The sequence below is a fragment of the Coenobita brevimanus genome, chromosome 73, assembly GCF_032717465.1.
Source record: "Coenobita brevimanus isolate Jiangsu-jjx chromosome 73, ASM3271746v2, whole genome shotgun sequence".
NCBI lineage: Eukaryota > Metazoa > Arthropoda > Malacostraca > Decapoda > Coenobitidae > Coenobita > Coenobita brevimanus.
In genome coordinates this window covers 11,534,196-11,546,495 of record NC_137026.1, presented here as the reverse complement: position 1 = coordinate 11,546,495, position 12,300 = coordinate 11,534,196, and positions in this window count along the sequence as shown.

The window sequence follows — 12,300 nt, the reverse complement described above, 5'->3', positions numbered from 1 at the left end:
GGGAGTGTGCTGTTCAGGGAGGAATCTCCGAGCGTTCACCCAACTCCATTATATCTTTGATGTCTGACAGAAACAATGAGATAGATTGTGCATCATGGCTACCTTCCCAGTCTTCTTGCCTTTTCCTTTCTTCTTCGACAAGCCTGTCTGCCTGCAGAATATCCTCGGCTGAGGGCATAATAGATTCAGTCATTTTCCTTATGTCATCTTCTGTTGTCCCGTTGAGACCTCGACCAGCCACTCGCCAACCCAACCTCTGCCAGGACAGATTATGGTTTTCCTGGCACTCTTTCGCCAGTCTTCAGGTAGTCCACAGTAGCTTGAATCACTTCATCCCAGTGTTCAGCCATCAGATCAGTTGCTTGCTTCATATTTATGACCGCCAGTAGCACTTCGCTCTCTCTTCCTCTGTGCTGCCCCCTCCTCCCTCCTTCTCCTCCTCCTCCTCCTCTTCCTCCTCCTCTTCCTCCTCCTCCTCCTCCTCCTCATCTTCTTCACTATCAACCAACATCCGCATGGCCTCAGTGTCCTTTGTGGCTAGCCACACTTTTCTGAATGGCATGCGGTAGTAGGCTGCCATCACACTAGAGATATTTTCCATTTCCAATGGCTGGATGAGTGAGGTGGTTAGGTTGTAGGAATTCCACTCGTATGTATGGATGCAATGATCACAGGAGTGGAGAATGGCCTTGTCAAGCAATAACAGAAGGTTGAATCTGGTATAAGTCAATTCACAGAAGGCCACTGCATTGGGGTCAGAAAAGTTGTTGAACCAGTCGAGTGCCTGCTTCCCAGACATTGAGTCTTTGACTTTCTTACAAGTTAACTAGCGAACATTCAGCTTTGTCGTATCTATATGTCTTTAGTGCCAGGGTTTGTTTTGTATAATGGATAACAGTAGATTTCATTCTGCATGATCCCGTGGTATTGGTGGTAACGAGGATGATCAAATGGTTCTTGATGGGATGCCTCGTACCTTGCCCACATTTATGGTAATGAATGTCCTCTTGAGAATATATAGAAAAAAAATCATCCATGTGAAAGATTTAATCCCGGGTGAACTGAGCTAATTCTTTTATGTAAGAAATTTGGGCATACCCTGGCACTGGCATGGCTGGTACTTGCAACCTCACCTGAAATTTTTACATTTCTGACACTGTGGCGAATTTTGAAGTTTTCAACACATCCTTTAGAAGTGATGAATGTGGGTGGGTATGGTAAATTTTGAAGTTTTCAACCCATCCTCTAGGAAAAAAAAAGTGATGATTGGGGGTGGGCTTGTAACCTCCCACTTGTGAGCGAGTTTCTGGTACAGTTGCTTGGCCGTGTCCATAAAATCTTTTGTTTCTATAGTACAGTATATTCCATCATGCCTTTCTCTGCATGTATCAAGCCTGAAGTTGTTCAATTTTACTTAGCAGACAGTAAGGACACCTGCAAGCTTGGGCAGTTGCAACTGTTTGGACTAGTTACAATAACGTAGTCTTTCATTTCTGTAAATGTCTTTAAATGTTAACTCGTTAATCTCAACTTCTTGGCCATAAGTCGTTCTTTTTTGCCACCATCGATTTTTGTAACGATCTCTAGTTCTTTGCAAACGTCAGCATCTTCATCTTCTTTTTCTAAGTTGATGGTCCAGTTTTGGGCTCAGGTGGTGGTGGAGGGTAGCCTCGGCCATCACGGTCAGTATGTTGTTGTTCTTGTTGAATATTCGCCCAACGACAGTGGTGGGGCATGGGCAAACAGAGAGCCCATCAGAGGAAGGCAGAAAAAGGCTCTTCTATGGCAGCATAGCACGGCGGGCAAACTAGAGACAGAGGAAGTGCGGCAAGTGCAGGGAGAAGGCTGGATGGTGAAGGCCGGCAAGCAGATGGTCAAACGGGGGCAGGGCAGAACGGGTAGGGCAGGGTGGAAGTTGTAGCGCCGATGGAGGGGGTGCTGACGACGAGCTGCAGGTGGAAACTGCATCGACACTGCCCTCAACCCCCTTGCCTTGGTGGAATAGGGCTGTGGAAGCTCGCCCACCTTCCCAGCAGCATTTGGAAGCTAAGGAGGGTAGGCCCTGTCATGGTCCAGTGGAGGGAAGGCCCCGACCCTGGTGGTGGAGGAGGGACAGTCGTCGGCCGTTGTCTAAGGGTGGATGGCGGGGGAGCATCAACTTCCTGGTCGGCAGGAACTAGGCCCTCGACCTCTGGGTGGAAGGAACAGGCCAGACCCCCTCGGCTGCTGCAGAGAGGTGGTCCCGCCGTGGACTGGAGTGGAGATGTTGAACGGCGAGAGATGGTCTGTGAATGGTCGGTAGGTAATAACAGCACACCAAAAAAAAACGTGGTCTGAGCATGTGAACTTTGCAGTCCATGACTGTTGGGTGTGGAAAAGGCTTTTGCAAAACTCACCATCTGCCCCAGCTCTGATGCTGTTGGCCATTGAAAAAAACAAGCTTTCTAAGCCTAAATGTTTTGACCCAGTGAAAACATCTCATTCATGGTTAATGTGCCATAAATGTGTACATGAGGCATGTGTGAGAAGGTATGTTAATCTCGGGCCAATGAAGAACAAAATTTCACGGCTAAAAGGTACTAGCCCAGTAAAATTATCTCAATCCTTAGATGATATCATGGCAGATGCGCTGAGCAAATGCACACGAGAAAGTTGTGAGTGCATATGTCTGTTACTCTTGGACTCAGCCCAGCATTCTTGTTGGAACGGATAAGTGTTCTCTGGTTTGGCTGTTTCCTACAATCATCGGGTGAACTAATATTCACTGGGATATTTTTGGAGTTTGGGGATTTGGTGGTTTTCAGATTATCTTAAATTAGAGATTCAGTAGCTAGGATTGTAACCATTTCAGCCTAAGCTGGCGTTGGACAGAGAGAGATTATGTGGATGTAGTGGTCTGGGCCAAGGTTAAGGATTAAAGTTGATGAACTGCCCATTTCCCATACAAGACCTAATTATTAATGTACAGTAATGTTTAAATAATCTTTTTAAAACTGTTACCTAAACTATGTTTACGACTTGGTGGGAAATTTAATAATAATAGTTTACAGTATAGTAGAGGGTGTACTGTGCATGGGGGTTTAGCAGTTTTCGGTCTTATTTCCTGCTATATTCTATGAAGGTGGGAGATCCAGCATCATTGTTGGACCATGTCATGGCCTGATGCACCAGGCCAATGTGTGTGTGTGTGTGTGTGTGTGTGTGTGTGTGTGTGTGTGTGTGTGTGTGTGTGTTTTGGGCTTGAGTGCAGCCCAGCTAGTCATTATCATAAATTGCACTCCACTGTCCCACACTATCTTCACTTGCTACCATCATTATGTGTCACTTGCATACAATATTTTCTAACCTCACTTGGAAACTAATACATATGTCTCTCGTACACTATTTTCACTATGGAAGAGAAAACAAAATGCAGGAGTAGACTGTAGTACCAGTCGAGCAGGGCAGTACTCCCAAGGTGGATGGAAAACTGATGACAGGGAGAGCTGGAGCTCCCGTTTCATCAGCACTCAGGACTAGGTTCCGACAATCCTCCTTTGCTGAACTTTTTCAGTGTCTCAGTAACACAAGGAGTAGGCCAGCATGCTCTTCAATACAACTTTCTCTAACTATCAACACAAAAATACATGTACAGCACACACCACACTTCCTTTTCAAAATTTTGAAAAATGGCATCGAATAACGTAGCCTCGAAGTCCCCAGGGGGAGGGGACCATAAATGCCTCCACCTTCTGCCCCTCTCCCGGTGACGACTCAGGATGCCTGGAACCACTGTCTTACTCTCTTCTTCTTCATTTCTGCAACATTCGTGGCCTTTCCTCTAACTTTCGCTCTGTTGAGCACCACCTCTCCTCTAAACTTCACCTTCTTTTTCTGAGACTCAACTCTCTGAGGCAAATGACAGCAGACCCTTTTCTGTATCTTCCTACTTTCTCTATACTCATTTCAAAGCCAAAGGCAGCTGTTGTGTATATATACGCAACAACTTAAATTGCTCTCGTGTTCCTGAACTCGATTCTTCTGAATTCTCTACACTCTGGCTTCGCCTTTCCTGTTATTCTCAGACTAAATATATCTGTGCTGTTTACTTATCTCCTAATTCTACTGACTATAGAAAATTCTTTGACTATCTTACTTCTATGTTGGAACACATTTTATCCATTTCTCCTTTCTCTGAAATCTCCATTCTTGGAGATTTCAATGTTCACCACCACCTTTGGCTCTCCTATCCTTTCACTGATACACGTGGTGAACAAGCCTACACCTTTTCTATCCTTAATGACCTAGAGCAGCTTGAACAACACCCTACCCATATCCCTGACCGCCTTGGAGAGAGCTCCAACATACTTGACCTCTTCCTTACAAGTAATCCTTCTGCTTACACTGTTAATATTTTCTCTCCGCTGGGCTCCTCTGATCACAACCTGTCCTATCGCTCCGGTACGACCTGCAGTCCCTCCAAAGAAACATCGTCTGTGACACTTTGGAGCTGCAGATTGGGAGGCCTTCAGGCAGTACTTCTTTTATTTTCCCTGGAATGATTATTGCTTTCATGGCCGGGAGCCATCTGGGTGTGCCTTGTGCATTACGGAGGTTATTCTCTCTGGCATGGAAGCATACATTCATTTCTCATATCCTTTGACTAATGCAAGAAAGCCTTGGTTTAATCAGGCTTGTTCTAATGCTGTCCGCAACAAGGGGAGGGCCTATAAAAGGTACCAGAGCCAACCCACCCCTGAATCACATCTTTTATACGTTTCTGCCCAGAATCGTGCTAGGTCTGTTCTTCACTCTGCTAAAAATAATTTCATCTGTACAAAATGCACTCAACTCTCTAACTCGAATTCTTCCCACTCCTTCTGGCACTTTGCCAAAAACCTTTCTAACAACTTTACCTCATCATCTTTCCTGCCTCTATTCTACTGTGATGGCTCTGTAACTATTTCTTCTACTGATAAAGCAGATCTCTTCGCTCAGACTTTCTCCTCCAATTCCACTTTAGATGATTCCGGTGCTGTTCCTCCATCACTTCCCCCCTCTGACTTCCTCATGGCTAACATTAAAATTTCTTCAGCTGATGTATTTTCTGCCATCACAGGCCTCAATACTAATAAGGCATATGAGCCTGATGGAGTCCCTCCTGTTGTTCTCAAGAACTGTGCTTCTGTGCTTACACCCTGCCTAGGCAAACTCTTTTGCCTTTGTCTATCAACTTGTACCTTTCCTTCCTGCTGGAGGTTTGCTCTTATTCAGCCAGTCCCAAAGGAGGGTGACCATTCCCAACCTTCTAACTATCGTCCAATTGCTTTAACATCCTGTATCTCAAAAGTTTATGAGTCTATTCTTAATAGAAAAATTTTAAAGCATCTTTCCTATCACGACATTCTTTCTGATCGTCAGTATGGGTTCCGTCAGGGACGCTCCACAGGCGATCTTCTCACCTACCTTTCAGACTCCTGGTCATCCCCCTTTCGGGACTTTGGCGAAAGGTTTGCCATTGCACTTGACATCTCAAAGGCTTTTGATCGAGTCTGGCATAAATCTTTAATTTCCAAACTGCCCTCTTACGGTTTCTATCCTTCTATCTGTGCCTTCATCTCTAGCTTCCTTTTGGGTCGTTCTATAGCCGCTGTTGTAGACGACCATCGTTCTTTTCCTAGATCTATTAACAGTGGTGTTCCTCAGGGCTCTGTCCTATCAACAACTCTCTTCTTTTTATTCATCAATGACCTTCTAAGCTGTACTTCTAACCCTATCCACTCATACGCTGATGACTCCACCCTTCACCTTTCCATTCGATTCCCACAATGTCCATCTCAGCAGTTACTTCAACAAACAAGGGATGAGGCTATGGCACACCTAATGTCTGACTTGGCTCGTATCTCTGACTGGGGTAAAAATAATCTGGTTGTTGATAATGCATCAAAGACTCAGTTTTTGCACCTATCAACCCGACAAAATCTTGAACAGGTATGCCCTCTAATGTTTATTAATATTCAGCGTAATCCTGCATCATCATTGAACATGCTTGGGGTTTCATTTACTCGCGACTTATCTTAGAAAGATCATATGACATCTCTTGAAAAATCTACTTCCAAGAGATTGAGTGTGCTAAGCCGACTCCATTCCTTCTTTACCCCTGCACAATTGTTGACTCTATACAGGGGTTTTATCCACCCCTGCATGGAGTACAACTCACATGTGTGGGGAGGCTCCCCACATACAGCTCTTCTCAATAGGGTGGAGTCAAAGGCTCTTCGTCTCATTAACTCTCCCCCTCTTACTGACTCCCTTCAACCTCTGTCTCTTCACTGCATTGTTGCATCTTTATCTCTTTTCTATCGCTACTTCAATGGTCACTGTTCCTCTGAACTGTCTACATGCATTCCTCCACCTCTACGATGGGCGCGTAGCACCCATCTAGCAGCAAACTCTCACCCCTGTTCTGTACAACTCTCTAATGCAAGAGTTAACCTTTACTCCCAGTCCTTCATTTATGCAACAGGTCAACTCTGGAACTGTCTCCCTCTGTCTGTATTTCTTGCTTCCTATGATCTCCAGTCTTTCAAACGCAGTGTGTCCAGACATCTCGAAATGAATGGATCTTGAATTTGGCTCTCTCTTGTATTTTGTTTTTCTCTTGGAAGGAACAGTTTTGCGAGCTCGTTGCCTTTTGTTCCTTCTTCCTCACATTAAAAAAAAAAAAAAAAGCAAACACATCACTTTTCCTTAAGAAAGGCATTATAGGAGAGAAGGGGAGCAAGGATGGCACCATATTTTCCATGTGATGCCTCCCTTCTGATGATGAGTTAAAACACGACGGAGGAGAGACTGGTGTGAAAATTCCTGATATGGCACTATCTCTAAGCCCCTTCCATGGTAACACTGACGGGGGTGGCTTGGCAGGGGTGGGGTTTGAAATTGACGCTCCCCGAGTGGGCAGGCAAGGAATAGGACTACACCTTTCTTATCTCCATGGCGATAAGTGCATGACTGGTGATGCTGCTAACTCACTCGGCTGATTCAGAGGAGATGCCAGAGGCCACTTTAAACATATCTTATCCATCCACTTTTGAAATTACGGCGTGGGCACGACTGCAAGCTTACTGGTGACCTGAAGGAACTAGAACCCCTCCGGCATCACGAGTAAACTCGTGACCCAGAGGGTCAGGGTTAAATGGGGGAGGCAGGCAATCCATTAATGGAGGAGGCAGGCAATACTTGAATGGAGTAGGGAGGCAATCCTTAAATGGAGTAGGGAGGCAGTCCTCAAATGGGGAGGCAGACAATCCTTAAATGAAGTAGGCAGGCAATCCTTAAATGGAGTAGGCAGGCAATCTTTAAATGGAGTAGGCAGGCAATCTTTAAATGGAGGAGGCATAGTCTCCAGGAGGATGAGCTGTTGGTGAAAAGTTCTTGGTAAGTGAGGGAAAAAAAATTTCTGCAGGGTGTTTATTATAACTAGGCAAGGATATCCAACCCCTGTAAGCTCAGTTGTTGCTAAAATGTGGTTAAATTGGATGGTAAATTTCATATCGGTGGTAAGTGTTGGCAACCATCATCCATTCACCTGATGTAGTGCTGCCTACTTCTTCTTCACCTTTATAGTTTTTTCTATGTCTGTCCTCCTCTCTTCCTATTTCTCTCATCTTTCCTGTCACTTTTTATTACTCTTTTCTTTTCCCGTGGGTGTAAATTGAGTTACAAGCCTGGTGGTTTCCTGTATGCCAGGAAATCATTTACAGTACTGGGTGGTAACGATGTAACTAACCCATATGTGTTCCCTAAGTATTAACAAGTGGGTTGGAGGAGGATTAGTTTCCCTCCATGTAAAACAGCTAACTCAAAGACAAACGGCCACCCTTACGGGATTATGGCGTCTGACAGTTGATAGATAAAGTTTTTTATGGATGAGTGGATGGAGTAGAGAGTTATGGGAGAGGTGGTGGAGGGGGTTTGGAGGAAGGGCAGACAAATGATGAGGACAGAGTAACGTGGAGATATACTTAGGCCACCCCTTAATGGCTTAATATGTGTGACAATAGATCATAGATACAGTTGACTGTTACCCATGAAGATACATTAGTACCTCTTGTTTATCTATTTTATGAAACCAAAAGTTAGTACTGAAGATGAGACAAAGTTCTCACGGAATAAAACTAAGTGTCTAACCACTTGGGGGACCTAATTTTATACTTTATTCCCACTACCTTAAGATGACTTTGTTTTCACCTCAACTTTACCCAGATGTTTGTCCTTTTGCGGAAGATTTCACTAAAGTTAGTGGCAGAAAAAGACAATGCTGTGGCTCATTATCCTTTCCAAAGCATTTTTTTGTGACTGACACCCCATTCTAATGCTATTCTCTTGTTATAACACTGCACTCAAGATGGAGATGTCAGTTTTAGGCCAACTTTGAGTGAAAAAGGTGTGAATGGCTGACTGAAGGTCCCATCTATTTTGTGTGTTGTACTCCAGTTCAAGAAATATGAATAAAAAATCCATTATAAATTTTTCTTGTCTAACAAGATTTAAAACTGCCATTTCTATGTACTGAATGGGATTGTACAGTAGTAAATGATTTTAACATACTATCATGTTAGTCACGATGAAGTGATTTGTGTAGGATCTAAAACCATTAATTTTTTTCTGCCCATGACCTACATGAAATAAACTACAAAAAGATGAAAACTTTGGCCAAGTTAAGGAGAAAGAACTACAGTATACATATATTACTACTATACTTCTCTTACCCGAACTTGTCCTAAAATTGCCATCTTTCTATATTGAATACATAGTTGCAACAATAGGTTAACACAAGAAAGTAATGCTAGTCATGAGCAAGTGCTCTGGATAAGGTATAGGGCTGTAACATTGTCTTTTTTCCAGTATAGGTAGGTGAAATGAGCAACAAAAGGATGAAAATCTTGGCCAAGTTAAGGTTTAAGGACAATAGAGTTACTAAAACACTATATATTTTACTTAACCCCTTTCCTTACTCTACATGATCCAGTACCCTAGCAAGAGCATCCAACACACCTTTCAATGGCTATTGAGAATTTTGAGGATTTCCATCATACACAGAGAACTACCAATACAAAGTGGCTGCAGCCAGGGGGGTGGCCCTAAGCATCCCCCCATTATATAAGAAAAACGTAAATAACAAAGAAGTTATATTGTCTTTAACTTTTATTATCTTTTACCCATATATTCTTAGTAATTTGCTATTGATTGTTTCCTTGGTTCTTTCCGTTACTATAATAGAAGCAATTTTTATTAGTCTAGATACCTGTACAATACTCTCCAAGCAGCCAGATTTGAGGAATGACAACCAGAATTCAACCTCTTCCCTTGCCATATCAAAATCCCAGGTGTGCCTCTGACAGATACTCGCATGATTAGCCTCGGACACCACGCCACCACCACCAGCAGAGATGCGCTACCTGTGAGACTGAACATGGTGAAGTATTAAGTTCTGATGTTTGAATTATATTAATATATCAATCTCTGTGTTCTTTTCACGCTAGTTTTGCCTACAATGATCGTTGTTTCATGTTTAATACTGACTGCGTCTCTACTGTAGAGAACTTCCAGTATCTGCCATTACCACCCTCACCACCACGACCAGAGATGCTGTGCTTGTGAAACTGTGTGTTAGCTGACCTTTGGTTCATATTAATACAGTAAGGCCTGAAGGATTCCCCCTTTGACTTTTTTTTCATTTATATATTCCACACCATAGTCGTTTTAAACCTAACTTGGGCCAAATTTTCTTATTTATACAGCTTACACCACATAGCTCTGTTTCAGAACAAGATAATACTCTGGCTCTGTACTTGCCACAGCACACTTGCATCAAAGTCTAGCACTAATCTCTTCATAAGTCACCATTAGAGATGGAGAGATGGAAATTTTAGGCAAAGTTAAAGTGAATATGATTAATACTTTGGGTCATGCTATTAGAGGGAATAACAAAAATGCTATACCTCCTTAGTTTTTCATCTGATGGATCTGGACTGTTCCCAAAACTCCAATACCTTTCCATCCACCTACCTGCCTACCTACGTCTCTGTCTGTATCTGTCTACCCACTTACTGACCCACCCATCCATACACTCCCAACCACTCAGACACTCAACCATACACTCACCCACACAACCTCCCACTCACCAACAAAACCACCCACAAACCTACCCACCCAACCTTCTACCTACAGTACCTACCTGCCTACCTTACCATCCACCCACCCATCCACTCATCCACCTACCTGCTTACCTATCTACCCACCCTCCTACCTACCTACCTGCCAACCTACCTGCCTACTTACCAACCCACTTACCCACCAACCGACCTTCCTACCTACTTACCCAACCACCCAGCCACCCACCAACCCACCTACTTACTTAACTGCTCATCCACCTACCCATGCACCCACATAAGCACCCACTACCCACCCACCCAAACACCCACCCTCCCATGTACCCATGTACCCACCCACCCACCTTCCCACCTACCCACCGTCTGTCACACCTACCTACCCACCCACCTACTCACTCAGCAGCCTTAGCACCAACCCTAGCAGGCTGCAGAAGCTCCAGCATCAGCCCCAGAACCAACAGGCCCCTGCACCCTCAGCACCACCACCAGAAGGTCCCAGCATCCCTAACACCAGTCCCAGCAAACCCTTGCAGCCTCAGTGCCAGCCCAAGTAGGCCTCATCAGCCCCATCACCAGCAGGCTCCATCCCCAACCAGTCGCAGTAGCCCCAGCCCCAGTCCCAGCCCCAGTCCCAGCCTCAGCCTCAGGAGGACCCATCAGAGCCCAGCATTTCCAGCCCCAGCCCCAGCAGGACCCAACAGCCCCAGCACCAACCCCAGCAAAACCCAGCAGCATCAGCCCCAGCCCCAGCCCCAGCAGGACCTAGCAGTCCCAGCACAAGCCCCAGTAGGCCCCAACAGGCCCCTGCAGCTCCAGCACCAGTCCAAGCAGGGCCCAGTTGCCCCAGCACCAGCATCAGCAGGCCCCAGCAGCACCAGCATCAGCAGTCCCCAGCACCCCCAGCACCGACCTCAGCAGCCCTAGCACCAGACCCAGCAGGCCCCAGCAGTCCCAGCAACAGCCACTTAATGTCCCACCAGCCTCAGCATTAGCCCCAGCAGGCTGCAGCAGCCCCAGGACCAACCCAAGCAACCCCAGCACCATCCCCAGCAGCTCCAACACCAGCCCCAGCAAATCCCAGCACCAGTACCAGCACCATCCCCAGCAGCTCCAGCACTAGCAGCGGCAGGTCCTAACTGCCCCAGCTGCCCCATCAGGTCCTAGCAGGCTCCAGCACCAGGCCCAGCACTCCCCAGCACACCCCAGTCCCGGCCCCAGCAGGCCCCAGCAGCACCAGCCCTAGTATCACAAGCCCCAAGGAGCCCTAGACCCGTCACAGGAGGCCACAGCAGTCACAGCTGCAGCTGCTGCAGGCCCCCGCAGCCCCAGCAGACCTCAGCAGCCTCAGCAGACCCCCAGCAGTCTGAGCCCCGGCCCCAAAATGCCTCAGCAGTCCCAAACCCCAGCCTTAGCAGACCCCAACAGCCATTGCCTCAGGCCAAGCCCCAGCCCCAGAAGCCTCAGCCCATCCCCAGCAGGCCCCAGAAGCCACAGAACCAGCCCCAGCAGGCCCCAACAACTCTAGCCCCAGCCACTGCAGTACCCAGCAGACCTAGCGGACCCACCAGCCTCAGCAAACCTAGCTCAAGCTCCAGCAGGCCCCAACGGCCCCAGCACCAACCCCAGCAGGACCCAACAGCAAGAGCCTCAGCTTCAGTAGGGTCAAGCAGCCCCAGCCCATCTCAATAGGCCACAGCAGCCTCAGCCCACACCCCAGCAGGCTCCAGCAGCTCCAACCCCACCCTCAACAGGCCACTGGAGCCTCAGCCTCAGCGGCATCCAGTAGCCCGAGTCTCCAGTTGCCCTGGCACCAGTCCTAGCAGGCTGCAACAGCCACGAGCACCAGCCTCTCAAGGCCCCAGCAGCTCCAGAACCAGCCTCAGAAGGCATCAGCAGCCCCAGTGCCAGCCCTAACAGGCCCCAGCAACCCCAGGACCAGCCCAAGCAGGCCCTTGCAGCCTCAGCCCAAGCTGGCCTCAACAGGCCTAGCAGGCCCCAACAGGACAAACAGGCCAAAGTGGCCTGCAGCAGGAGCCATCAGCCCCAGTACCAGCTCCAGCAACACCAGCTGCATCCCCAGCATGATGCAACACCAGCCCCATCACATCCCATCATTAGCCCCAGCATGCCCCAGCCCCAGTAA